We start from the raw sequence: 27,983 nt of genomic DNA, 5'->3' as shown, positions 1-27,983 counted from the left end.
CCACGTGCTTTGGCATGCCTTACCCACATTGCAGCAGCCTTCTTTCTCCATTGAATAAATTCTTCTTGGTGTTTGCTTCCACAACCGTAGAGATGGCACCCTCCTGCTGAAGGATTCATTACTTTAGCAGAAAGCATGGAGAGCCTGGCTCTGGCATCCAGTGGGAAACGCGGGAGCGGGTTGCAGAGCCGGGCCAGGAGGATGCTCCGTTACAGCCCGGGGCTGGCGTGGCAGCCTGTGGGAATGGCTGTGCTCCACAAAGGTGGGTCAGGTCTGCTTGTCCTCTCTCTTCCCAACACGATGGATGCCTGTAGTCTCTTTTAAAAATTGAATTATCATTGCTTGGGCTTTACTAGCCATAGTTTTCACATCTCCTGCTGTTCAAGTAGTCAGCTCCTGAGCTGCTTTCCCTCTTCTCAACCTCTTTGCATGAGTGGTTAAATTTATGTGCAGCAAAACAGGAAAATGTGAGATTCCAGTCACTGCAGCAACAAATTAAGAAAAGATCGTCAAGCTTCTGCTGCGCAATGGTCTCTTCGTCCCCCGAGTTCAACGTCTCCCATTCACGGGCTCCCTCAGCAGGGATGTGCTGTGGGAAGACAAGGCTTCCTCTGCAGCAAGCCAGCCGCCTGTATTGCAGGATTGTCCCATCAGGAACCCTGCGTCAGGAGGTGCGATAGCCCACGGGGATTGTTCTTCACTGTTATTGAATAAAGAGGCACAGATTTATGTGGAATATCAGCCGGGATCTTGGGAGTCGTTACATCTTCCTGTGCTCTTCACAGAACCCATGCAAACGTGGTAAATCCATCCTTCCAGTTCCCGGTGATGTTCCCAGCAGCAGCGGCCCAGAGTCCTTGGTCCCTGCCCAGGCTTGGGGGTCTCCCTGTGGGTTGCAGCCCCGTTGTCCCCCTGGTTCCCGGCCAGCGGAGGAAGACCCCTCCCAACATGAACGGTGTTAGGTGATCTCCCTCGCACCGCTGGAGAGAGACGCTGCCCTAACCACGTGGGAAGCACCAGCTCCCTCGTCCCTTGGCCCCGACGCGGCTGTTCTCGCTGGGGGTTGCAGAGCGGGTTTGTTTCTGTCTGGCAGCACAAAAAGCCAAGTGTCGGAGTTGAACACGTGTGCAATCACAGAATCACAGAATCACAGAATCACAGAATCACAGAATCACAGAATCACAGAATAGTAGGGGTTGGAAGGGACCTCTGTGGGTCATCTAGTCCAACCCCCCTGCCGAAGCAGGGTCACCTACAGCAGGCTGCACAGGACCTTGTCCAGGCGGGGCTGGAATATCTCCAGAGAAGGAGACTCCACAGCCTCCCTGGGCAGCCTGGGCCAGGGCTCCGTCACCCTCAGAGGGAAGAAGTTCTTCCTCATGTTCAGCTGGAACTTCCTGTGCCTCAGTTTGTGCCCATTGCCCCTTGTCCTGTCACTGGGCACCACTGAAAAGAGCTTGGCCCCATCCTCCTGACCCCCACCCTGCAGATATTTGTAGGCATTTATAAGGTCCCCTCGCAGCCTTCTCTTCTCCAGGCTGAACAAGCCCAGCTCCCTCAGCCTCTCCTCATAGCAGAGATGCTCCAGTCCCCTCACCATCCTCGTAGCCCTGTGCTGGACTCTCTCCAGTAGCTCTTCATCTTTCTTGAACTGGGGAGCCCAGAACTGGACACAGTACTCCAGATGGGGCCTCACCAGGGCAGTGTAGAGGGGAAGGAGAACCTCCCTCGTCCTGCTGGCCACACTCTTCTTGATGCACCCCAGGATCCCATTGGCTTTCTTGGCAGCCAGGGCACACTGCTGGCTCATGGTTAACCTGTTGTCCACCAGGACACCCAGGTCCCTCTCCGCAGAGCTGCTCTCCAGCAGGTCCACCCCAAGCCTGTACTGGTGCATGAGGTTGTTCCTCCCCAGGTGCAGGCCCCTGCCCTTGCCCTTGTTGAACCTCATCAGGTTCCTCTCTGCCCAGCTTTCCAGCCTATCCAGGTCACGCTGAATGGCAGCACAGCCTTCTGGTGTATCTACCACACCTCCCAGTTTGGTGTCATCAGCAAACTTGCTGATCAAGTAACGATGCGGCTGGCGGGGATCTGATGTTTCAGTTAACCTCAGCAGGCCCTATTATAAAAATCTATACGTCTGTCTAAAAATTTCGCTCTCATTCCTGTGCCCTGCTGAAACTCTTAATTTGTGTGATTACATCGCTGCGAAGCAGTTAACATCTTTGGAGCTGTTGATGGCTCGTGCGGTTGCGGTGCCCACAGCCGGTGCTGCTGTGGGTGCTGTGGGCAGCGGTAGTGCAGGGCGAGACCCCCGCCATGGACGGGGCCAGCCTGAACTGGATGAAGAGTTAGAACGTACCCTCAGCAAGTTTGCTGATGACACCAAACTGGGAGGAGTGGTGGACACACCGGCAGGCTGTGCTGCCATCCAGCGTGACCTGGACAGGCTGGAAAGCTGGGCAGAGAGGAACCTGATGAGGTTCAACAAAGGCAAATGCAGGGTCCTGCACCTGGGGAGGAACAACCCCATGCACCAGTACAGGCTTGGGGTGGACCTGCTGGAGAGCAGCTCTGTGGAGAGGGACCTGGGTGTCCTGGTGGACGACAGGGTGACCATGAGCCAGCAGTGTGCCCTGGCTGCCAAGAAGGCCAATGGGATCCTGGGGTGCATCAAGAAGAGTGTGGCCAGCAGGACGAGGGAGGTTCTCCTTCCCCTCTACCCTGCCCTGGTGAGGCCCCATCTGGAGTACTGTGTCCAGTTCTGGGCTCCCCAGTTCAAGAAAGATGAAGAGCTACTGGAGAGAGTCCAGCGGAGGGCTACGAGGATGGTGAGGGGACTGGAGCATCTCTGCTATGAGGAGAGGCTGAGGGAACTGGGCTTGTTCAGCCTGGAGAAGAGAAGGCTGCGAGGGGACCTTAGAAATGCCTACAAATATCTGCAGGGTGGGGGTCAGGAGGATGGGGCCAAGCTCTTTTCAGTGGTGCCCAGCGACAGGACAAGGGGCAACGGGCACAAACTGAGGCACAGGAAGTTCCGTCTGAACATGAGGAAGAACTTCTTCCCTCTGAGGGTGACGGAGCCCTGGCCCAGGCTGCCCAGGGAGGTTGTGGAGTCTCCTTCTCTGGAGATGTTCCAGCCCCCCTGGACGTGGTGCTGTGCAGCCTGCTGTAGGTGACCCTGCTTCGGCAGGAGGGTTGGACTGGGTGACCCACAGAGGTCCCTTCCAGCCCCTACTATTGTGTGTGATTCTGTGTGAACAACTCCCGGGTGGGCAAAGCGTCATCGGTGCCGTCAGAGGGCCGTGCCAGGTCGGGTGTCTGGCAGGCAGGCTTGTAGCTTCCAAAATTGTTAGTAGAACTTCACATTCCAGGAATGTGGAAGATCTGTGGATGGAAGTCAACATTTCACGTTCTTCCTTCAGTATATGCGCACTGGGTGATGTTGTTTGGGAGCAGGGACGAGGGGCAGCAGCCTGGGCTTGCTCCTGCCTTTCCCCCGCGCCGGGGCTCCCTCGGCAGCTTCTGGGGAGAGCCCTGCCTGCAGGAGAGCAGCAGATCACCGCTGCCCATCTCTCGCTCTGCAGCCTGGAAATAACGGAGCTGAGAGCCATTTCAAAACAAAAACTGGTAACGAGTGTGGCCAGAGCTGAGCGTTGAAAATGAGATTGTCTCTGCTCTGTGCAAAATTAAATTCCTGGTGGAAGCGATTAGCAATATTGCTAATAATTTACTGTGCTGTATTTCCATATGCCAGGCGGCTCCAGAAGTGCATTTCCTGAATAAATTAATGCCCAAGGGCTAATTCTGCTGTCCTTCATAATGGCTTCACACACGTCTCTCCCCTGCAGTGGCCGTCCCTGTCTCGGAGCTGGGGAGAGCGCGGGCGCCAGCCCAGCAGAGCCAGGCTCCTGCGGGGACTTGGTCCCCTCTCTTTGCAGTTCTTCTGGGGAGAAGAGCTCCTTCATGCAGATACCTGCATTTTCCCCAGACTCTTCCATGCCCTGAGATGCCGCACCTCCCGTGCCGCTTGGGGAGGAGGGAAAGCAGCCAGGCATCCTTCCCCTCTGCACTGCCCTGGTGAGGCCCCATCTGGAGTACTCTGTCCAGTTCTGGGCTCCCCAGTTCAAGAAAGATGAGGAGCTACTGGAGAGAGTCCAGCGGAGGGCTGCGAGGATGAGGAGGGGACTGGAGCATCTCTCCTACGAGGAGAGGCTGAGGGAGCTGGGCTTGTTCAGCCTGAAGAAGAGAAGGCTGCGAGGGGACCTTAGAAATGCCTCTAAATATCTGCAGGGGGGGGGTCAGGAGGATGGGGCCAGACTCTTCCCAGTGGTGCCCAGCGACAGGACAAGGGGCAACGGGCACAAACTGGAGCATGGGAAGTTCCAGCTGAAGATGAGGAAGAACTTCTTCCCTCTGAGGGTGACGGAGCCCTGGCCCAGGCTGCCCAGGGAGGCTGTGGAGTCTCCTTCTCTGGAGATATTCCAGCCCCACCTGGACAAGGTCCTGTGCAGCCTGCTGTAGGTGACCCTGCTTCGGCAGGGGGGTTGGACTGGGTGACCCACAGAGGTCCCTGCCAACCCCGGCCATCCTGTGATTCTGTGATCACCTGGGAGTCACAGCTCTCAGTCTACCCGGTCCCAGCCCCAGGAACTGCCGCTCTCAACTGCATGGGGTTTGTACACCGGCGCAGAAATAAGCGTGAAGCACAGAACAGCTCAAGCGTTAAAAATGGAATTAGTCAGATGCTTATCCTCACAAACAGACAACAGTACCTGCTGTTTCTAGCTGGTACCCGTAGGTGTTTACTCCCTCAGCATCCTTGCTGGAGGTGGCTGCCTTGCCCTTCCTTTTGGAGTGTTTGCAGACCGCGGAGACCGGGAGCTGCTGGAATCCAATACACAGGGGACTGGGCAGCTGGGTGGTGAAGAGCAAAACAAGACCACAATACCACGGGAGAAATGTTGAAACTTTTTGTTCTGCTTTGCATCATAGATCTGATGGTAATAAGAGAGGAGGGAAGAGCTGGACCGTACCCCCAGCTCCCCAAGGATGGGGGTCCCAGCCCCCCCTCCCTCCCGTCCCTCTGGCTGCTGGGGCGGGGGCCTGGCGTCGCTGTCCCAGCATTTGTTGCAGCTCCACAGCCGTCGCTGGCACCCGATGCAGCTGGCACCAGCCCACAGGTATCGAGCTTTTCCAGACTGCGATGCCGCAAGCTGTAATCTCTGTACTTAAACACACAGTAAGAACATTCAAAGCTTTTTTCAGTGTAGGTAGCGTTTAATTCCGCCTTCTTCACCTCTCTGTTTCGACTGATAATAATTTATTTTTGTTTATTAGCATAAGAGGTAAAGGTAAATTGCTTTTAGGCCAGCTCTTCATCTCAAGTCTCTCAGCGAAGCTGCCTGAGGTCGTGCCTGCGCTCGGGAGAACCCCACCTCCAGCCCCTGCCAGTGCCTCCAGTTTCTGTGGTAACAGCACGTCGCCACGGTTTCCACTTCAGTATGCTAAAAAAGTTATTAATAACAGAGGAATTTCTTTCATATGATTTTTCATTTGCATGATGCCACGTTTAGAGTTAAATTGGCCAGGTATTTTGCTTGCCCTGAATTCACTGGTGTTCATGGCAGATGAAGTTGCCAGCAGTTAGGAGCAGCGTCGCCGGGACCCGCCGCGGCCGGGGCCAGTCCCCGGGCTCTGCCCATGTCCGTGGGGAGGCCACGGAAGCCTTTGCTTGCTGCTGCTCGGTGTTGTTCTGATTTCTGATATTTGCACGCTGCAGGCTGGCCACGGGTTTGCTGCTCTTCATGGAAATATTTGTAGGTTTGGGGGCTCTACTGGGTTCACACAGGTTGCTGTAGCTGACTGCGGAGCCCGGCGCTGCCTGCGCCAGCCTTTGGATTCTGCTCCCCACGGTCTGTTGTTTGAACCGGTGTTACAGGAAAGCAATAAAATTAGTTCATTCATCCTAATATCCCTTTAGTGTGTTGGCTGGATGCAGCTAGAGAAGCTGAATTTCTCTTCTGTGATCTGATTTTTCTGTGATTTGGTTTTATTTCTGCTGTGAGTGGTTTATAATTGGTAATGGACAGCTTTGCTTTTCCCATCACGTGCGGCTGAAAGCTTTCTTTACGGACTTCGGTATGCGTTTGCTATTCAGCTCTCCTCTCTTCCACTCCTCTCATTTTAAGGAGGAAATTCGTCTCAGGAGTGAGGAACTCCTGCAGGCAGCTCCTCGGTGGAAACACACCCATGCGCTTCGGTCGGAGGGGGCCGCGCCGAGCGGCTCGGCTGCAGCGTCCCACGCAGCTCCGCACGCGTGGCCACTCGCCCCGTGAGCGGTGCAGAGATTTGATCGGCCTGTGAGGAGCAGACTCTGAGAAGCTTTGCTGCTCAGGCGGGGTGAGGTGTGCTGTCAGGGCGGGGTGTTTGGCGCATGGGCAGAGGAGGCTTGGCAGATTGAGACACCAGTGTGAGCACAGCCATGGACTGACACTATGCAACTGTGAAATATGTTAAATTAAGCTTATGTGGAAAAGTTAGGTTTTTTTCTAGAGCAATAGTTCCTTTAAGGTTCATGAGAAATACTTCTCTGCAGCAGTGACGCGTTTCACACGCCGCGTGTGAGCACTGAAGCCTTCGTGGGTTGTCAGAGCGGGGACAGCAGGAGCCCACGCCGTGGTTTCAGACCAGGGGAAGCAAACTGCAGCAGGCACCCGGTGTCCCCCAGGCAGCGGCACGGGGACAGTTTGCTTCCACTGGTCTGAAACCGGCGGCACGGCCGGCTGGCTCGCTCGCTGGGCTGCCGGCTGCCGGGCCTGGCCACGGTTTGCTTCTTTACTCTTGGTCTCAGGGATGGAAAACTGATCAGAGATTAAACTGACCTTGAACACGTGTTGTGTGCCGGGGGGTTCAAGCTGGACAGTTGTTGAAGGGATGCTCAGCTTCCAGCTAGAGCCTGATTTTAGCCATTATGCTGGCTTTGCCATCTGAGTCCATGAGACAGCAGGATGAGGTATTGATGCATTTGGTTAGTTTAGGTCATCACTGAATTTAGAGAGTTCTTAATATAATTTTTAGGAATAAAGTAATTTTTAGGATGAATCTATAATGGTTTATACTGCAGCCTCATATGTTCCAATTGATTTCAAGTGAGACTCACATAATTTGGTTTCTACTCAACGAAGTTATAAAGTCTTATTGCAGATTAGTAAAAGATCAATTTATTCTGGTTTGGAGTTTAGTAGGAAAAAAAAAGCAGCTGCAGTCAAAGGGTGCAGCAGGGCAGACTTTAGGTTATAAAGCAGAGCTCACAGGGCATCGACGGGAAAGCAGCCGAGGCGCCAGGGAAGGGGGCCCGGAGGGCTGCGGGGCAGACCCTGCCCTGGGCGCCTGCCTTTCCCGCAGCCCAGCCATGGCCGCTGTGCCTGCTCACCGGTTCCTCCTCCCGAAACGCGGACAGCGGGGTCTGGGCTGCTGCTGACCCCCGGGGTGTGCCTCAGAAATGCTGAGGGCCCCCACCTGCGTGGGGTGCAGGGGGGCTGTGAGCTCCCACACCGGCAGCAGCAGCACTGGGGGGAAGAAGAGAAAAAAGCTCGTTTCAGTGGTGCGTCGTGCCGGGAGCCAGCGGCTCCGACAGCAGCGGTGGCTTTGCTGTCCTGGCACCATGTGAGGCAAAGCCCACCCAGAGGTCTGCTTGTGAGTACATATATAAATATTATACAATATGTATTCAAGAGATACACAGACATGCGGTGAGTCCGTGTGTGCCTTCCGTGCCCACCCCAGGGAGCCCCGCAGCGCTGCCCGTGCCCTGGGCACTGCCCACAGGGCATTCCTGTCCGAAAACTCGCGTGCATAAATAAATGGGTCGAGTTATGAATTATCTGCGATGCTCCAACTAGATTCCCCAATATCAATCACAGAATCACAGAATCACAGAATCACAGAATGGTAGGGGTTGGAAGAGACCTCTGTGGGTCATCTAGTCCAACCCCCCTGCCGAAGCAGGGTCACCTACAGCAGGCTGTAGATGACCTTGTCCAGGCAGGTCTGGAATATCTCCAGAGAAGGAGACTCCACAGCCTCCCTGGGCAGCCTGGGCCAGGGCTCCGTCACCCTCAGAGGGAAGAAGTTCTTCCTCATGTTCAGACGGAACTTCCTCTGCTTCAGTTTGTGCCCAAAAAGCTCTTTTAAACCCTCAGCTCTTTCAAAAGCTCTTTTAAACCCGCAGCAGCAGCAGCAGCAGCATGGCACGGGTGCCTCTGCAGCCCCATCTGTTTCTCGTGCACTTTGGGGTCTCTGACAGCCACGGGGACCCGGCACGTGCGGCTCCAGCGGACCCTCCCTTTGCACCATCTCACCACGAATGTTCACTCGGTCTGAAGCCACAGGGCCGAGTCGGGTCGCAGGTGGGCAGAGCCGTGTGCGGGCACTGCGGGGTGCTTGTCTGGGGGGACAACTCTCCTGTCCCCACCCCTGGCAGGGAAAATCAACCTGCAGAGCCCATGGGGTTAACGGAAAAAGCCACTGAGCCTCTGTGCCACGCTGAGAGAAACAGTACAGCAACCCAGAAGAATGGAGTGCAGGGGTTTAGCTTTGCTGTCCGGTGCAAGGTCAGACCCGGCGTGGTGTTTCCTCCAGCTTGCTCCACGTAGCCAGGCACCCCACACCGGGACGCTGCCTCATGCAGCTGCCCGCGCTAGCGGAGGTAAGGAGTTTTAAAGTGAAAAAAAATTATGATTTCTACAGTCTCAGCCTTGTAGCTCAAAAGTTCTACTTTAAAATGCAATAGCTGTATTCCCATCTTCTTTTTTTTATTGTTTTAAGCAAAAAGTTGTTAGCTCAAGGTTCACATGTTCTGCTGTTAAACAATCTGTTTAAAATAAGCGGTAGCCCTGACTGCTACACTTCAACCCCCCAACATGGCAGTGGCCTTGATAAGGTGCCAAGTTTGCTCAGGAGAGAAAGCCAGCAGGATTTTCCACCCAAAATGATCCCCTGGCTTCTTGGAACCACTTATACATTCAGATTAAGGGAGGGAGGCCGAAGTCTGTCTGTATAAATGTCGTCTAAAGCCTGCTTAATGGAATTAGCAGGAGTAAGTCAGTGGAACTCCACTGAAGTCAATTGAGTTGCTCCCACTTAATTGGTGAATCTGTCAGCAATTACCTCATTTGCTCCATAGAGGGATGGAAACATACTATATATTCTGTACGCTAGAAATAGTCTATGCGTTGGTCTTTCATCATTAATAAAACGCAACAAAGGAATTGTGTGCAACCCAAAAAGCCCATGGTGAAAGTAATTAATAAGTATTAATTGGTGATGAAAGTGCTCCGCTGCTGGTGCTGTGCCGGATGCTCCGGTCCCGCCGGTGGCAGAGCCTTGCGCATCCCCAGTTGCCCACTGGTTTGCTGTGGGAGCCAGGAGGGGCTTCAGGGCTGTGTGGTCTCAACCCGCCCGGTGTGGCTTGTCTCCCCAGCCAAGGGATGCGGTGGGGGCTGCCTGTGCCCCCGCCCGAGGCTGCTCTGCTGCGGCGGCTGGTGCCGGTATGAATTTTCATGTGAGCGTCCAAAGCCGGTGTCAGAGCGTGGAGAACTGCTGCAGAGGGGTCCCCAGCACCCCAACTGTGGCGGAGCTGCAGCTCAGGCTGTGTGGGACCAGCCTGGGGAAATGGGGCGTCAGCCCCGAGAACTGCTTCCTTGGGTTTGGTCCTTTATCAACAAAGAAATTGTATTTTTACTCTTGTAAACAGCAGTATTGTGAAGGGACTGGAGTCAATCTAATGCCTTGATGCTAAGGTTGCTCTTTCTTATTGCAGATTCAGTTCTGAAGAACGGAGAGGCTAGCAACGTTGAGGACATCAAACCGAGGTGGTCAAGGTGCCAGGAACAACTGCGGAGATCAGCGGGTGTGAGAGACCTGCCGATGTCCTACGCGGGAAGCACCTTTTGTTTGTACAGACCGGGAAGGCTGGAGTTTGAGCCAGAGAGGCCAAGGGGCCACGTAGCTGAAGGATCTGATGGTGCTTTCCCTGGCACCACAGCAGTTGTGGGAGAAGAGCTGCCGCCCTCTGCGACCCTCCTCGCAGCCTCACCACTGCTGAAACCACCGCTCGGACGCTCCCAATGAAGAGGCTCTTTGGCAAGGCTGTGGGGCAGAGAAAATCAGGGCAAAAAACGGAGACATAATGAAAAATTGGGAGCTGGACTTCAGAAAAGAAGATTAAGGTATTAGACTGAGGCAAAAGCTGCAGTGACTACACGACAGCACTTAATTTTCTTCCCCGGGGCAGACTGAACGCTGGACTTCTGGCCATCTGATGATGTTTGTGAGATTGCTGTGTGGGCCGGTACAAAGCGTCTGCCTGCTTGCCCCTGTTCAGCCTGGCATTATCATCTCACAGTAATTACATTTTCACAAAATGAGACAGAATAAATACGTGCTTTTTTTTGCAAGCATCAATATTTCCATGGGGTTAAATTGGCAGTTCCCTTATTTTGAAGCAAGAACGTCAATGTTTCTAAGCCTGACTTGTCAGCCCTCCTCTTGGCCGCGTAATAATAGACTTATTGATTGTTACTCAGAAAAATGGAGTAAAGGAACTTTGTCTTTCTGTGGAAAGCCGGAATTTGATCTGGTCGGTCATGACAGGAAGGCTCTGTGCTCCCTCTCTTAGCTAATACATGTAAGGCATGAAGATCTATTTAACGATTTTAGGCCTCCACAGCAAGATTTTTATATTTTAATGCTCTGCTCTGTGCGAATCCAGCTGCTCTGTTTTACAGCTGGGTTCATGCTGAAACCGTTGTTTAAAACAAACCACGCTGCAGGCGGGACCCTCACTTGGGAGCGTGCAGCCTGGCTGTTCTTGCTGTGCCCTGGCCCAGGGACGAAGGGCTTGCGGGCGTCTCGGGGACCCACTCAAGGCGAGCGGCTGCTTCAGCTCCATCGCTCCGGAGGTCGGTCGGGTCTGGGCTGGCAGGTCAGCCCGCCTTGGGATGGCGATCGTGGCGTGCGCGAGGCTGACGTTCGATGGACGGGCTGAGCCGGCAGCTGATGGGCATGGTGCTTCTCCAGGCTGGATGCTGAAGCTCTCAGTTCAGGATGGACTCGAGCAGCCTCTCACCTCCCAGACAAAGAGCTTGACCGTTGAGCAGCTGCTGGTGAGTCATTCGTCTTCATAGTTCCCTGCCAATATCTTTAAAGTAGTTTGAATTCTTTGTAATAAGAAATGACGACAGAAACTCATAATTCTGGTTTCTCGAGTGATTTCTCACTGTACTTTCAGTACCAGAGCGGGCTTTGCAGGGCGATACTGCAGGTTCGGATTTGTCCCAAATAACTGCTGCACGCATTTGTTTAGTTCATCAGTTAAAAAGCCATTTATTTCTTGCTACCAGCCGTGGAAACTCAGCTTGCTCCCTAGAAGAGGCTGATGTGACTCACGCACCACGACAAGCGCAGAGGCACAGTCTTTCTGCCTCTCCACCTTCCCACCCCCAGCCTCTGCTGGGGCTCTGCAGGCTGCGTAACTAAGGACAGCACACGCAACCCCTCGGCGAGGCGTGAGCCGCGACAGGGTCTGATCTGCCTTCCACCAGCCCCAAACGCTGGTGCTAAGCATCATGTCCTCACAGTGGTGAGATCCGACGCGTGGCAGGAAGCAGCGCGTTTAGCACAAAGGCACTGTCTTTTGTACCTGCTCTGTAGAGACACCAGGGCTACACAGTCAGCTGTCAGCGACGTTAGCAAGTGGAGCTGGATGGTACGAAGCTGCCCGCTGCAGAGGTGCTCGGGGGAGAGCTGAGAAGACCTCAAAGCTCCTGGTGACTCCGTCCCTTCTTGAAGTGCCAGCACCTTCTTTGCTGCTTCTGCTCAGCAGGTCGAGATCAGAAAGGGGGAAAGAAACATGTGCTTCTTTATCCTCTTGTCTTTGTGTTGCTGCTACTGAGATAAAAACTACCACCTGGAGCTTTTCTGGGTGCTCCTGTGCAGGTGTGTGTTTAAAGCAAGGAGATCAGATCCTCTGCTACATGTTATCAAGTCCTCTGCTGATGGGTTATTTTCTAAGTTGTCTTAGAGGTTACTCACTACAAGCCAGGTACAATGAGTAAAGTATGGCTTTGTTTGGTTTAGGTTGTTTATGAAATTGGGAAAAAGGGTATGCTTTGTGCTTGCTAGAAAATCTCCTCAAGAAGCGTATGACTGTGCAGTGAGTCACCCAGCAGCACTGCAGTATGTCAGGTCGTGTATCGTCCCCCAGCCTGGGGTTCCTGCTCAGCTGGGGCTTTTCTGAGCCACCCGTGGGAATGGAAACGGTGCATCTGGAAGAGAAGCCTGGAAGAGAAACCTCTTCCAAATCCCAGATGTTGCCCAGCAACATGTAGTGAAACTTCAAGATAAACGTGAATATCTTGCTAGGTGTTTTGAGGACCATGATGAAACTATGGATTGGTTTAGGCAGGAGCTTAACAAATACTTTCCCTTATAACATGTTCACAATACAAATCCAAAGAAGGTTTTCCTAGAACTAATGCAGCGCTTGAAAACTGGGATTCCAGCTATAAAGCCCCAGAGAACTCAGATGATGCCTGTGGAGGAGAGCTGACTGCCAAAAGCGGGGTGACCCGTGACTTCCCTTGGCAGTAACGAGTAGAGGGAGGTGCTGCAGAGAGAGGGGGTTTTAGCACGGAGCGAGAGCTGTGGACCTCACCAGAGAGATCATCACCCATTACAGAATCACAGAATGACAGAATCCCAGCATGGTTGGGGTTGGCAGGGCCCTCTGTGGGTCACCCAGCCCAACCCCCTGCCCAAGCAGGGTCACCCAGAGCCGGCTGCACAGCACCGCGTCCAGGCGGGGCTGGAATATCTCCAGAGAAGGAGACTCCACAGCCTCCCTGGGCAGCCTGGGCCAGGGCTCCGTCACCCTCAGAGGGAAGAAGTTCTTCCTCGGGTTCAGCTGGAGCTTCCTCTGCTTCAGTTTGTGCCCGTTGCCCCTTGTCCTGTCGCTGGGCACCACTGGAAAGAGTCTGGCCCTGTCCTCCTGACACCCACCCTGCAGATATTTAGAGGCATTTCTAAGGTCCCCTCTCAGCCTTCTCTTCTCCAGGCTGAACAAGCCCAGCTCCCTCAGCCTCTCCTCGTAGGGGAGATGCTCCAGTGCCCTCCTCATCCTCGCAGCCCTCCGCTGGACTCTCTCCAGTAGCTCCTCATCTTTCTTGAACTGGGGAGCCCAGCACTGGACACAGCACTGCAGATGGGGCCTCCACAGGGCAGAGCAGAGGGGGAGGAGAACCTCCCTTGCCCTGCTGCCCACACTCCTCTTGATGCACCCCAGGATCCCATCGGCCTTCTTGGCAGCCAGGGCACACTGCTGGCTCATGGTCACCCTGTCGTCCCCCAGCACTCCCAGTCCCTCTCCGCAGAGCTGCTCTCCAGCCCCAGCCTGTACTGGTGCCTGGGGTTGTTCCTCCCCAGGTGCAGGACCCTTGACCCCTTACAAGCTTAAGGTCTGTGGAAGAAAGGAATTAAGCCTTTCACTTCTTGTTTTTTCCAGGTCTGTGATGTAACCAGAAAGCAGCAATGGCTGTTGATGTGGCAGTGTTAGTGAACAAAGTTATCAACTTCTTCTTAATCTCAGGTTTAAATTATCTGAGCACTTGAACATCACAGATCGCTTGTGCTGGCTGCAGCCTGACAGTCCACCCAACACTTTGATAACAGCATCCTCTGGCAGTTACAGCATCACAAATGAAGGGGATACCTACCCCCAAAATCCCGCTTTCCTTTCACCGGGCACGTGGCTGAGCTGGGCTCGGGGCGCTGGTGCCGGTGCCCCTGCCCAGGGCGAAACCCCAGGAGCACCCAGACGGCCTCAGTCTTGGTGTGACACCAGACACCTCCCCAGCACCGCTGCGGTGCCCCGCCGGGCAGCACCGTGTCCCAAAGCCACCGCGTGCGCTGGGCCGGGAGCACCGCCCACACCATGCGTGCACCCAGGGGACTCCAACAAGGCACCAGGCTCAGGTGGTTTCCTACAGCAGAAATCTGCGAGTTGGTGACCGACAGTATTAAAGGGCAGTAACGATTTTGGTCTGCAATGTCTGCCATTCCTCCCCTGCTGAAACCTCTGCTTTCCACCAAATTAGCTGCAAAGATTTCCAGGCTGATTTTCAGCTGGTGTGAATTGCTGCACCTTCTCTGAAGTTGGTGGATGCTTGTGATCCTACGTCAACTGATAATTTGGCCCCTAGTCTTCATAAAGGAGTCAAGGTTTATGTCCGTGACAGGGAAAAGTTATTAGTAAGTGAAAATTGCTTCCTTTACTTTTTCAGCTTCCCCTCATGTCAGTAAATAACAGTGCAGAAGAGCACTCATAGAGCTCTGAGAGCAGGAGTTGATAAAAGCAGAAAAAGAAAGAGCAAAAAATACAACTGCGAAGAAGAAAGCACCAGAGTGGATCAATATTTTACCTCCCGCTGCTAGGGCACATGGCCCTGGGTGCCAAGGCTCTGAGGGGGTGCTGCAGTGGTGGGACCAAGCTGGAGGCAGAGGCAAAGAGGAGAAAATGCAATGAGACACATGAGGAGAGATGAGAACAGAAGCAAAGCCCAGCAGCAAGGTGGGGTATGGAGAAGACGCTCCTGGCTAACAGCTGAAGCACTTGGACTCAGCTGGGTGCAATATCTCCCACAGCACAGTTTAGCATTAATTATGTGTAGACTGCTCAGACTCTGCCCACCAGACTCTCAGGTGTTGCTTTTAATTTATCTGATTGGACTACCAGGATCTTCTGCTTGCCCAGGGGTAATTCTGGGATGCCAAGAGCCGAGCAGAAATGGTGCTGCAGCAACGGAGTTCCCTTCTGCTGAAATCAGCTGATGGCTTTAGCCCCAAGATGTGGATCAATTCCTGTGTTTGCAGGGGAAAAAGCCCTTGATGAGCAGACACCCAGTCATGGGGGGAGCTGTCAGGTGGCAATCACTGCAGAGCACGGCAGCCCACCGCCCCAGGCTCGTGGACCCCAGCCTGGCTCCTAAGCCCACGGCAGGCACTGAAATGACGAACCCGCTCCCGAAGGCACCGAGATATTTTGTGGGGTGGGTACGGCTCCAGGCAGTGTGGACAACTGGAACCAGTGCCTCCAGGTATTTTCATATGTGGGAATTACAGAACATGGTGTGCACGTACAAATCACAGAATCACAGAATCACAGAATAGTAGGGGTTGGAAGGGACCTCTGTGGGTCATCTAGTCCAACCCCCCTGCCCAAGCAGGGTCACCCAGAGCCGGCTGCACAGGACCTTGTCCAGGCGGGGCTGGAATATCTCCAGAGAAGGAGACTCCACAGCCTCCCTGGGCAGCCTGGGCCAGGGCTCCGTCACCCTCAGAGGGAAGAAGTTCTTCCTCATCTTCAGCTGGAGCTTCCTGTGCCTCAGTTTGTGCCCATTGCCCCTTGTCCTGTCGCTGGGCACCACTGAAAAGATGCAGGTGTCTAGCTTCAGATTCACTGGGGAGGGAGGTGAAAGAAAAAGGCATAACGTTAATGAAAGCACCTCACAGAGCGGAGATGAGGCGGGAGGTTACACGCAGGAAACCCCAAGATTTTAGAGTCCTCCGACTTTTTCTGCGTCCAGATGCACAAGTGTGTGTGTGTGTGTGTGCATTTCCCCAACCAAGAGTTGTATGTGTCCGTGAAGAATTGTATTCTGAAATTGTGTATAGGAGGCTGGGGCTGTGCTGGGGGCCAGAAGATCTCACCCTGAGTCAGTTGAGGGAGCTGGGCTTGTTCAGCCTGAAGAAGAGAAGGCTGCGAGGGGACCTAATAAATGCTTACAAATATCTGAAGGGTGGGTGTCAGGAGGATGGGGCCAAGCTCTTTTCAGTGGTGCCCAGTGACAGGACAAGGGGCAATGGGCACAAACTGAGGCACAGGAAGTTCCGTCTGAACATGAGGAAGAACTTCTTCCCTCTGAGGGTGACGGAGCCCTGGCCCAGGCTGCCCAGGGAGGTTGTGGAGTCTCCTTCTCTGGAGATATTCCAGCCCCGCCTGGACAAGATCCTGTGCAGCCTGCTCTGGGTGACCCTGCTTGGGCAGGGGGTTGGGCTGGGTGACCCACAGAGGTCCCTTCCAACCCCTACTATTCTGTGATTCTGTGATTCTGTGAGTCATGCCAGGGTGAGAATCTCAGGTGGGTCTCATAAACCCACGTTAGAAGCTGGAGCTCCCTGGTTGCTTTTATAAGAGGCAGGGTTCAGTATTTCTGGTTTCATAGGGAAAAGCTAGAGCTATGTCAGAGCAAGAGAGGAGTGAAAATGAATGACAGCTTCTGGGTTTCATGTAGCTCTTGTGTTTGCTGGGTATGGGAAAATCACGTAGATGCCTTCAGGTTGCGAAGCCCCTCCGCTGGGCTGACACCAACACTCCTTCAAGCTTCAGCCGTGCCTTTGCTAAGAGTGCCTGAGAGTTTTTGTGAAAGCAGAGCCAAGTGGCATAGACCAAAGCGTGGCCTAAAAATGGGATGCAAAATAAATCCTTGGGTCTGACTTCAGTGCTGTGAACTAACGCGCAGAGCGTCGTCCCCGCTGGGAGGGAAGACCTGGCATGGAGAGGTCGGCAAGGGCACGTGCTGCCATCCTTGAAGGCTCGCTAAGCAGAGGGGAAGGCAGGAAACAACAGGTCTGTTTTCTAAGTTTCAGAGTATATAGGCAGCACAGGTAATGTAACAGTGAGTGATTAAAAAAGGAATGCTTCAGCTTAAAAACTGTGATTTTCCTGGAAGCCACTGCAAATCTCTCCAGGTAGGGCTGGTGTAGTCAAAGTGGATTTTCTTTTCGGGAAACCTGTGGACAAATAGCAGCGGCAGGCAGGGCTCCTCTCCTCTCACACCGAACCTGCTGCCGCTGCCAGGCTCCAGGTTGGGCTCCAGTGCTTGGGCTGCGAGCGCTGCTCTCCCCAGCCTCCGGTACCGAGGAGGGGCCGGCTCTCGTTGAAGGCGAGGGAAAGGCTCTCGTTGACGTCAGAGAGAATTAAATCGAATCCCTGGAAAGGATCCACGATGAAAGCGAGTGAATAATTCACAACCAATAATTTATGCAGAAAATGTAGTTTCTTTTCCTACTTGAGGCTTGTCTGGAAAATGGAAAAGATTACTTCAGCTGTGTTTGGTGTTCAAATTTGTTCAATTAAGCTGAGTGAGGCTTTGAATCTCAGGTTTATTTTATGGATCGACTGTATATAGCTTACATATCTGATACTTAATTTTCAGAAACCCTCACCTCCTTTGGTTAGGGACGAATTAACTGCACTGTGTTGAGATGCTGATTTTTGTGCTCTGATTGAATAAGCAAAATACTTGCAGGGCTTGACCCAAATCTCTTTTTCATCTCTTGCCCTTGGATTAAGCCCATGATCAAGAAGCAGCTCGAAGAAATACTTGTTGTAGATGCTCAAGATGTTCAAGAAAAGGAAGGGACAAGAAGAACTAGGGAATTTTAGTAAACATGGAGAATTTTTTTGCATCACTTCAGAGTCATGTGAACCATCTGAGGTTTCTTGTGCATGAGCCTTCTGTGACAGGCCCTGCCTTGCTGTCAGACGAGAAAGTGGGTCTGCCTGGTGAGCTGCAGGCGAGAGGGGCTGCGGAGGGTGCCAGCCCCATCGTGACTCAAACATCCTTTCCTAAAGAAAAAAAGAAATAACAACGACCCCCATATATTTAAGGAGCCTTGTACCTACGCTACGGTCTTGTTAGATTTGGGTAGGTAATAAGCAAAGGGTCTAATTCAGTTGAGACAGCTCAGTGTCCTCAAACCAGGGCACGCAGCACCCCAAAGGAATGAGGAGTTAATTTAAACAGGCGATGAATAATTAGAGATGTGAGACTGGAGAAGATTTTAAAGAAATTATAATTATTCTTTATAAATTTTAATAAATTATTTATTTTTTAAAAATATAGCTTGTAATAAACAAATATTTGCATATTTAGAGAGCAGCCTGGTTGGATAAGGGCAGGGGGAGAAGGAAGCCGCTTCGACTGCTAGCGGTGACAGCTCGCCCTGAGCAGGGAACTCTTACTGCTTACAACTCTGCCCAGAGCGGGCAGCCAGCAGTCGCAGCCGGTTTCCATCTTCCCATCCTGCAAGATCTGAGCTGCTGCCAGTTTTAAATGATGAATTTAAGAGGTTGTTCCTGGTATTGCACGTTACCAGCACAGGTAACCTCTGTCCTTGCTGCCTGGCACTGGTGCAGGCTGGCTGGAAGAGGCTGTTCCCGGTGTCGGGGTGCAGGGGATGGTGGAGCTGGGAGGCATCCCTCCTGCCTTTCCAAATGCAAGATTCAGCGCTTACAGCAGAATTACTTCTTTTTGGTTTTGTTCTTTTTTCTTTTTTTTTTTTTTAATCCTTAAGTGCATGCTTTACCCAGTCCTTAAGGGCATCCCAATTCTTCCATCTTCGTGTTGGGTGTAGCCTGGCAGCGTTTAGCCATCCAAATGCTCCTCTTTCTGTGCCAGGGCCGTAGATTGCAATGCTGAATTAAATGGCAGCCGAGACCAGAGGCCTCTGAGGAGCATCATTAGTGACCCCCCTGCAGCCATCCATCCCTCTGCTGCGATGCTGCTTTTTCATCCTCAAAGTCCATGTCCACCCTACAGCCCTGCTCTGATCCTGTGCTCCCTGGGTAAATGCTGGTGACCATGTGCTTGGTTACATCATGGTCTGTCCGTTCTCTGCTCTGGGTTTGTTTGGCCTTTCTGGGGACTTAGGGCACTTAGGGTTCATACACCTTTATTTTTAGTGTGGAAGATGATGTGGTATCTGATGATGAGGCCATTCATGCTGAGAGCTAGAGATGGGGCCGCAGTCACTGGCGTTTCAGGAGGGACTTCTGAATTCTGCTTCTGTGAATTGCCTACTTATGCTCAGCTTTGACTCTGCAAAGTATTTTCTCTTCTTCTTTTGTCAGGGAAATAAATGTAATCACCAAGGTGCTGTTCTAAAATGTACTGCTCATTTTACGTAACCTATTGCATTAATTAACATTCATCTGAGCAGGCATAGGTGTGGTGGGGAGAATAATAGAGTTCTTACAATCAGCCTTCTGGGAAAAAGATATCATAATTCCAGCGTGTGAGTACTGTTTTATCCATTGAAAAATATTCCCCTGTTCCCTCATCAAGAGAGGAGTGAAAAAGAGAAAGAAGAAGGATGGTCAGATTACAGTTGTTTCTAATTCAAATGCGAAGACTCTTGGTGGAACAGAGAGTGCCTGCAGCATTGGGCTTCACCAGACGTGGGAACTTCTCATCTCCGAGGAATGTAGCCCTCAGCTTTAGCAGAGCTGGTGTTTCAGTAACGTGGCAGATTTAGAAATTCTCCACTGAAAACATCTGTGGGACTCTGACAAGTGATTAATAGAAGAAGGAGCGTTTCACTAGGACCTTCACATTTTTATGCCGAGCTATCAGTTTTGGTCTGTGTAGAAATGAGTAAGGAGTTGGTGTTTGGGGCACTGCTGATATTAATTATACACCACTCAAAATGGCGCAGGAGTGAGAGTGGACAGGAATAGACATCTGCACTGTACAAACCTGCTTCTGCCTCTGGAACATGCCCTGTAAATGCCTTCTGTCCTATGTAAAGGTGGTCTGGGGGAGACCTGCAACCCTGAATAAAGCAGAACTGGGCTGCTGGGACCCTCCCTGAGGCCCTCCGAGTCCCGGCTGACCACTGCGCGAGGAGTAACAGGAGATGAAGCAGTTTGTGCCCATTGCCCCTTGTCCTGTCGCTGGGCACCACTGAAAAGAGCTTGGCCCCATCCTCCTGACACCCACCCTGCAGATATTTATAAACATTTGTAAGGTCCCCTCGCAGCCTTCTCTTCTTCAGGCTGAACAAGCCCAGTTCCCTCAACCTCTCCTCGTAGGGGAGATGCTCCAGTCCCCTCATCATCCTTGTAGCCCTCCGCTGGACTCTTGTCTCTGACCATCGCTGTCTGTTGCATGGGCAAAGGAGCTTCCTGGGCTTGCAGACATGTATGTAAGATCATAAGTGATTGCTGCTTTTGAGGACTGGCCATGGCTTCCTCCGTAAAGTTCCAACAGCCTGAAGTGTGTGTGATGTCTCCATGGGCTGCAGTTGCTGGGAGCTTTTTGCAATGCCTGAACGTATTCCTCATATTTGCCAGTGCATCCATCTTTCACGCTTCCAGGAAAAAAGCATGATGTGTTTGATGTTGTAGAAGGTATTGAGCTCTACGTAGATGGTGGTTTGACCTGGGAATCGGAGCAGCAGGGCAGACAGAACCTTCTTTCTAGTTTCGGGAAGAGCTGTAGCGCAGGCGCCTGCAGCTAACGAACAGCAGCTCAGCACGAGCCTGATTAAAGTTGCACCTGGACTAACAACCCACAGCGTGAGACCTCGGGGCAGGGTGAGCTGATTTCCCTCGTTCTCACTCACCCGTTCTTTGCCCTCACAAGCATCAAGATGTGTGTGACCAATGGGTTGGCCAAGGTCCTGTGCAGGGACACACAGGACAGGGGGTATCAGCTATGGAGGCCTCAACAAGGGACCGCTCTCGCTCCTGGGTTCTGCCTGCCTGGAGGCACCGGGCTGGTCTTCGGGTGGATCTTCTGTGCTCTTCAAGCGTTGTGATCGTTTGTGTTTCATCCTGCAGAATGCGGGTGGGCACAGGCACCCGGGGCACTGCTCCGATCTCGGCGTCAGGCACATTCGTCTGCGTACGGACGACAGCTATTCAAGTGCTGGAAAGAGACCAGATAAATACATCATATAAATCAAAATATATCAATAATCATGGCGAAGTCCCAACTACAGGAGTTCAGGGGTGCGGCTGGGGAGCGGCTGCGATGTGCGCTGTGTCGGGCTGCGTTAGGAGCGGGGAGCAGCGCGGTGGAGACCGGGTGCTCTGGCCGGTGCTGGAGAGGCAGCTGGGGAGCCCTGCCCGGGGGCTGCCACGTGCCGGGGCGGACGCCAGTCCTCGCTGCCACTGCGTGAGGACGATGACAGCAACGCTCGTGCGTCTGCTCCCATTTCTCTCCCACAGCTTCTGCCTCGCCCGGCTCCAGTCCCCGTCCAGCGTGCACCAGCAGCACGTGTGTCCACCAAGGCATGGCCACGCCGCGAGCCGTGTCCCGGCGAGCACCACGCGGTAGGGATTGGGCACGCCGCGCTCAATCCCAGCTTTCGAATGGGTCTTTTGCTGCTCAGCCCCCCAGCTCGGTGCTCCCCACCAAGAGAGGCGTGAGGGCTGGCTGACGGGTGAAAAACAAAAAAATAGGCAGTCCAGGAGGAAGCACGAGGGTTTTGGAGCGGACGTCTGGGTTGCCCCAGCTTTCCATGGCTGTCCGTGCTGCGCCTCAGGGCTTCACGGGGCCCAGCACCGTTCGGAAAGAACGTGAAGGAGGACGATGTGGCTGCTGTTGTCATGTTTGCAATCTGTGTGTCTGCAAGTTCATAAGCACTTTCAAACTAAAAAAGGGAAAGACTCTTATCTAAGAGTGTTCCTTGGTAGTTTTTTAAATGGTAATGTTTGCAGAAGGTTCAATATTTCCCATAAATTAAAGAAAATACATCTCGTTCCAGAAATGCTATATAACGTCCTAAGGAGGGAAGCGGGGAAAAATATTGCCTAGTAAGTGATAATATATCAAGGTTTCTTTGCTCATTATCAGCATAAGAGACGTAATATACATAAAATGTAGGTCATAGCATCCCATTTAACGCCGTACTTATCCTTGGTGTGAGAGGCAGTTGTGCGCTACTACAAAACAAGCCATGTTCTGATAAGAAATTTCAATGGCAAAAAGCCTCCGTATCTTCCAGAGAAGCAAACGTGCTTTCTTTCTCCGTGGTCGCTTTTTTGCAGCGCGTGGTCTCCTGCCCCTCCTCCCAGCCCGGCTCTTGCTGCCGCAGGGTGGGTGACGCCGGGCGAAGCTCCCTGTCTGCAGCGTTTGGCCGTTGGGGAGCGGAGGGGCTGATGGCACCAAGGGCATCTCCAAAGGTGCGTGGGCAGGAGGGTGATGGCGGGGCAGGCCGAGACCCGTGTGTCCTCCCTGCGCTGGAGCACGGGACGGGCAGAGCAGTCCCGCCGGCGGGACCCGAACGGCTGCAGCTACAGTGATTTCAACAACGGGGGCAGGGGCAGGAGAAATCCGGTGACATTTAGGACTCCAGGTGTCGTGCTGTGGATGGCAATTAGGGAAAAAAGCTGTTAGAACCATGGAATCATTAAGGTTGGAAAAGATCTCTAAGATCTGGGCTCCCCAGTTCAAGAAAGATGAGGAGCTGCTGGAGAGAGTCCAGCGCAGGGCTACGAGGATGAGGAGGGGACTGGAGCATCTCCCCTACGAGGAGAGGTTGAGGGAACTGGGCTTGTTCAGCCTGGAGAAGAGAAGGCTGAGAGGGGACCTTCGAAATGCCTCTAAATATCTGCAGGGTGGGGGTCAGGAGGATGGGGCCAGACTCTTTCCAGTGGTGCCCAGCGACAGGACAAGGGGCAACGGGCACAAACTGAGGCACAGGAAGTTCCGTCTGAACATGAGGAAGAACTTCTTCCCTCTGAGGGTGACGGAGCACTGGAACAGGCTGCCCAGGGAGGTTGTGGAGTCTCCTTCTCTGGAGATAATTCAAGACCCGCCTGGACAAGGTCCTGTGCAGCCTGCTGTAGGTGACCCTGCTTTGGCAGGTGGGTTGGACTAGATGACCCACAGAGGTCCCTGCCAACCCCTACTATTCTGTGATTCTGTGATTCTGTGATCTGGGCTCCCCAGTTCAAGAAAGATGAGGAGCTACTGGAGAGAGCCCAGCGGAGGGCTACGAGGATGGTGAGGGGACTGGAGCATCTCTCCTAGGAGGAGAGCCTGAGGGAGCTGGGCTTGTTCAGCCTGGAGAAGAGAAGGCTGCGAGGGGACCTTAGAAATGCCTCTAAATATCTGCAGGGTGGGTGTCAGGAGGATGGGGCCAGACTCTTTCCAGTGGTGCCCAGCGACAGGACAAGGGGCAATGGGCACAAACTGGAGCATGGGAAGCTCCAGCTGAACCCAAGGAAGAACTTCTTCCCTCTGAGGGTGACGGAGCCCTGGCCCAGGCTGCCCAGGGAGGCTGTGGAGTCTCCTTCTCTGGAGATATTCCAGCCCCGCCTGGACGCGGTGCTGTGCAGCCTGCTCTGGGTGACCCTGCTTGGGCAGGGGGTTGGGCTGGGTGACCCACAGAGGTCCCTGCCAACCCCGACCATGCTGTGGTTCTGTCAACCCATCACCACCGTGCCCGCTGTTGACACAGTTCAATGCAGGATGCTGTGATAAAGGAAACTTTACCTTCTGCAAATGTTCTCCCAAAAGATTTCCAAGCAGCTTGGTAACCTGGCTGAAGGGCCCTGCCCAGAGCCACCGAGCTCCTCTGTGAGCAAGAGGAGATGTTTCAGTGGTGGTGCCACAGAGACGTGGCCCAAGAACCGCTTTCGGAGACGAGGAGGGGCCGATCGCGCACTGCCGTGTGCCGCAGGAGGTCAGCTCACCCTGCGAGCAGCACAAAGTCCACCTGTGTAACCCCGATCAGTGCCGCCCCTGGAATTTTACTATTTTTTGATCATTTTTCTTTCCTCTTTCACAGAATAATTTCTGTGCTAGTTGCCTGCCCTCACTGCCTCACGGACCCAAAGGAGGCTGGGGGATGCGGGCAGGCTGGAGCACACGGGGACACCAGGAACAGGTACCCACGGGTGACTTGGGGTGCAGATGGGTGCCAGTGCCACCGCTCCGTCCCAGCCTCAGCTCTCGTCTTCCATGGCTGGACGTCCTCATTTTGTGACCTTTCGGTGGCGGATGCTGCGAGCAATTTGCTGAAAACCAGTGCAATCAGGCACAGAAGCAAAAAAGATGCAGTTAGTGTCCGGTCTGTTCCCTTGGCGTTTCTGGGATGAACTGTATATGGTGTTCTGCATAATAATAACAAAATTAGAGACAAGAGCTACCACTATTAAACATCTCCAAAACAATTAAGCAATAAAGAGTAGCGCGGGAGGGTGCAGGAGATGCTGATGGGTAATCAGAAAGTTGCTGCAGGTGAAGGCTGACCAGAGATGATAAATGGGAAGGCGGGGGGGGGAGGGGAATGAAGATTTTTCTATACTGTTAGCACAGGAAAAACTAAATAAGAAGGCAGCAAAGCTGCTGCCTGCCCTCCTTTGCCGAGGCAGGGCTGAGAAGCGGCGGTGTCAGGAGCGCAGAGATGGATCACCGAGCAGCTGACGTTTGTCTACATCGCGGTGATGAGCGAGACACCGAAGTGCTGGGCTGAGGCCCGTGAAGGAGAGAGTCCACGAGGTGGGAGGAGTTGGTACGATATGGATGGGGAATAATATTACGTGTGAAGCCAGGAATAGCCTGAAATACTGGCTTTGGCAGGCAGGGAGGGTCAGGCTGGTGTATAACACCCCCCCTCCATGCAACAAACAAAAAGAAACTTAAAAAAACTTGAACAGGCTGCCCAGGGAGGCTGTGGAGTCTCCTTCTCTGGAGATATTCCAGCCCTGCCTGGACGCGGTGCTGTGCAGGCTGCTGTGGGTGACCCTGCTTGGGCAGGGGGTTGGGCTGGGTGACCCCCAGAGGGCCCTGCCAACCCCCACCATGCTGGGATTCTGTAAAAGCCAGGGGAGCGGCAGGCCATGGGCTGATGGCCAGAAGCTTGTCAAAGCTGAGGGTTACTGGTGCCCCCCAGGCAGCCCCACGCTGCCAGCGGGTGCCGAGGCCGGGCACGAAGCATCCCCCCCCCTGCATCCCAACAGGAGCACCCGCGGCTGGGAAGCCACCGCTCCTCTGCCCTGCTGTGCTACGGCAGGTCGCTTGGAATGAATGTCCATAATTAGCATAATGTCAAGTGTTCGAAAGAAGCAAATGTGTATTTATTCACAATGCGCGAGATGACCCGGTGAACAAAACCCTTCCTTTCACAGAGCAGCAGCAATGGGTAATGGCACGGGTCGAAAAAAAAATTAAATAGAAAGCAGGGACCTGGATCAAAACATGATTTTCTGGACAGAAATAGAGAAACTGCCGCGGAAGACTGTAGAGCTAAAAAACACCTTTACAGAGCTATGTGTAGGTATAGAAAGATGTGAATGAGGGCGGAGAGCGAAGGCCACAGCGTCCCCGAGCCCCCAGGGCTGATTTCCCGCAGTCTCTGCTGTGAGCAGGGCATTAGCAAAGGGGGCTGGAGGGCTGGAGAGCTCGTGGGACGTTTCTGATGGCTTGGCTGGACTTCTGATACGTGGCAGTGTTTGGGAGCAGGTTAAGGCATCTCTGCTACGAGGAGAGGCTGAGGGAGCTGGGCTTGTTCAGCCTGGAGAAGAGAAGGCTGAGAGGGGACCTTAGAAATGCCTCTCAATATCTGCAGGGTGGGGGTCAGGAGGATGGGGCCAGACTCTTTCCAGTGGTGCCCAGCGACAGGACAAGGGGCAACGGGCACAAACTGGAGCATGGGAAGCTCCAGCTGAACATGAGGAAGAACTTCTTCCCTCTGAGGGTGCCGGAGCCCTGGCCCAGGCTGCCCAGGGAGGCTGTGGAGTCTCCTTCTCTGGAGATATTCAAGACCCACCTGGACGCGGTGCTGTGCCCCCTGCTCTGGGTGACCCTGCTTGGGCAGGGGGTTGGGCTGGGGGACCCACAGAGGTCCCTGCCAACCCCTGCCATGCTGGGATTCTGTGAAGGCATCACCTAACAACACACCCAGGCAAGCAGGCGTGAGCCACGCACTGAGCCACAGCCCCCTGCCTCCCCGGGCCCCCACGCTGCCGCGTTTCTGAAGCAAAGAGGCAAAAAAAAATGAAAATTCAGTTAGCTAGTCTAAAATCAGCTGAAATGCAAAAAGCTGCGTAAGACATAGTTATCTATTTTTTTATTAGGCATAAGGAATATGTTACTCTGGGACTGTGTAGCTTTCAGAGCAGCTTGCAGGCTCTTTCTACCCCCACAGAACTGACTGTGACAGCAAGATTTCAAGATTTCCAGTGGAAGATGAGCTGGAAGTAATGAAGATGCCACTGGCAAGGCAGGGAAGTCCTCACAGAGGATCATTTCGAAACGTGAGCTGGGCAAACGCTGTGTGTAGCTGGGTAGCTGAAGGGGGACTCCTGGACCCGCGGGAGGTTAACACGGTGCGAGGGGACCTGCAGAAGGGCCGCAGCCCCCCCTCTGCCCCCAGCTCCGTTTGCCCTGCCTTCCCCCGGAGCGTGGAAACCCAGCAGCGTTCCCTGGTGCCTTGGATGCTGTTACTGCTAAAACACAAAATCTCACCCTGTAGTCCCCCCTTCTAGAGAGAGGTTCTACTGCCATGTTCTGATTTCCTCCCCCCTTTTTTATACTCAATATATTTGCCAGGCTTTATTTTTAAAGCTGTGGAAACCGCATAACTTGAATTGTTTATGATATACATATTTTTTCCTCTCTCCATCTGGAAAGCCCCTTGGAACTCATTTCATTTCCTATTAGAGGGAATGAGGCTACTTCCTTACTCGATTCAATAACAGTTAAATTAAGCTGAAAAAATTTGGAGGAAAACAGCTTCTATATTTATACAGAAACTAGAGGTGAAAACACAAGGCTGAAGCTTTGATGTTGTAAAACTGAAAATGTATTTCTAGTGTTATGAACAGTGCAGCGGGTTTCCACAGGAACATCTCCTGCCTGTGGCTGGTGCCTGAAAGCACCTCTGTGAGCCCCGGGGGGGCAAAGCCCCCAGCCCCGGGCAGCGCAGCGGGGGTCGGACGGCACTCTGCCTGCGCGCAGGTAGGGGGAAGGTGGTGCAGGTACGTCTGAAAATTTGCTACGGGCACACGTGCTTTCAGTGTCCTCATTTTTCTCCAGCTCAAAGCTGCACTCGTATAAATAAATTGTATTTTTGATTCTTCCTGCGTTTCTGAGTTGCAACCGGCTGGTGCTGAGCCCGCGTTTCTGAATGTGCCGTCTTTGGTTGGTTTCCTTTCTCCCATTAATGTGGATAGAGAACTGGCTGAATGGCAGAACTCAGAGGGTTGTCATCAGCGGCGCTGAGTCTGGTTGGAGGCTGGTAACAAGTGGTGTCTCCCAGGGGTCAGTACTGGGCCCAGTCTTGTTTAACTTCTTCATCAACGACCTGGATGAAGAGTTAGAATGTACCCTCAGCAAGTTTGCTGGTGACACCAAACTGGGATGTGTGGTAGATACACCAGAAGGCTGTGCTGCCATTCAGCGTGACCTGGATAGGCTGGAAAGCTGGGCAGAGAGGAACCTGATGAGGTTCAACAAAGGCAAGTGCAGGGTCCTGCACCTGGGGAGCAACAACCCCAGGCACCAGTACAGGCTTGGGGTGGACCTGCTGGAGAGCAGCTCTGCGGAGAGGGACCTGGGTGTCCTGGTGGACGACAGGGTAACCATGAGCCAGCAGTGTGCCCTGGCTGCCAAGAAAGCCAATGGGATCCTGGGGTGCATCAAGAAGAGTGTGGGCAGCAGGTTGAGGGAGGTTCTCCTTCCCCTCTGCTCTGCCCTGGTGAGGCCTCATCTGCAGTGCTGTGTCCAGTGCTGGGCTCCCCAGTTCAAGAAAGATGAGGAGCTACTGGAGAGAGTCCAGCGCAGGGCTACGAGGATGGTGAGGGGACTGGAGCATCTCCCCTACGAGGAGAGGTTGAGGGAACTGGGCTTGTTCAGCCTGGAGAAGGCTGCGAGGGGACCTTATAAATGCCTACAAATATCTGCAGGGTGGGTGTCAGGAGGATGGGGCCAAGCTCTTTTCAGTGGTGCCCAGCGACAGGACAAGGGGCAATGGGCACAAACTGAGGCACAGGAAGTTCCGTCTGAACATGAGGAAGAACTTCTTCCCTCTGAGGGTGACGGAGCCCTGGCCCAGGCTGCCCAGGGAGGCTGTGGAGTCTCCTTCTCTGGAGATATTCCAGCCCCGCCTGGACAAGGTCCTGTGCAGCT

General features: G+C 53.4%; 2 protein-coding genes across 2 annotated transcripts in view; both read left to right on the top strand.

Moving 5' to 3' along the window:
* Window positions 1-27,983, top strand: part of SRSF11 (serine and arginine rich splicing factor 11) — a 339,983-nt gene that overhangs the window by 39,901 nt on the left and 272,099 nt on the right. The window lies entirely within an intron of this gene.
* LRRC7 (leucine rich repeat containing 7) overlaps window positions 1-27,983 on the top strand; it is a 332,198-nt gene that overhangs the window by 77,872 nt on the left and 226,343 nt on the right. The window contains exon 3 of the mRNA XM_075424242.1: window positions 9,824-11,168. The gene's annotated coding sequence lies outside the window, so the exon portion shown is untranslated. The remainder of the gene's footprint in view (window positions 1-9,823; window positions 11,169-27,983) is intronic.

This window comes from Opisthocomus hoazin, chromosome 6, assembly GCF_030867145.1.
Source record: "Opisthocomus hoazin isolate bOpiHoa1 chromosome 6, bOpiHoa1.hap1, whole genome shotgun sequence".
Taxonomy (NCBI): domain Eukaryota; kingdom Metazoa; phylum Chordata; class Aves; order Opisthocomiformes; family Opisthocomidae; genus Opisthocomus; species Opisthocomus hoazin.
This window is presented reverse-complemented; position numbering and strand designations above follow the sequence as displayed.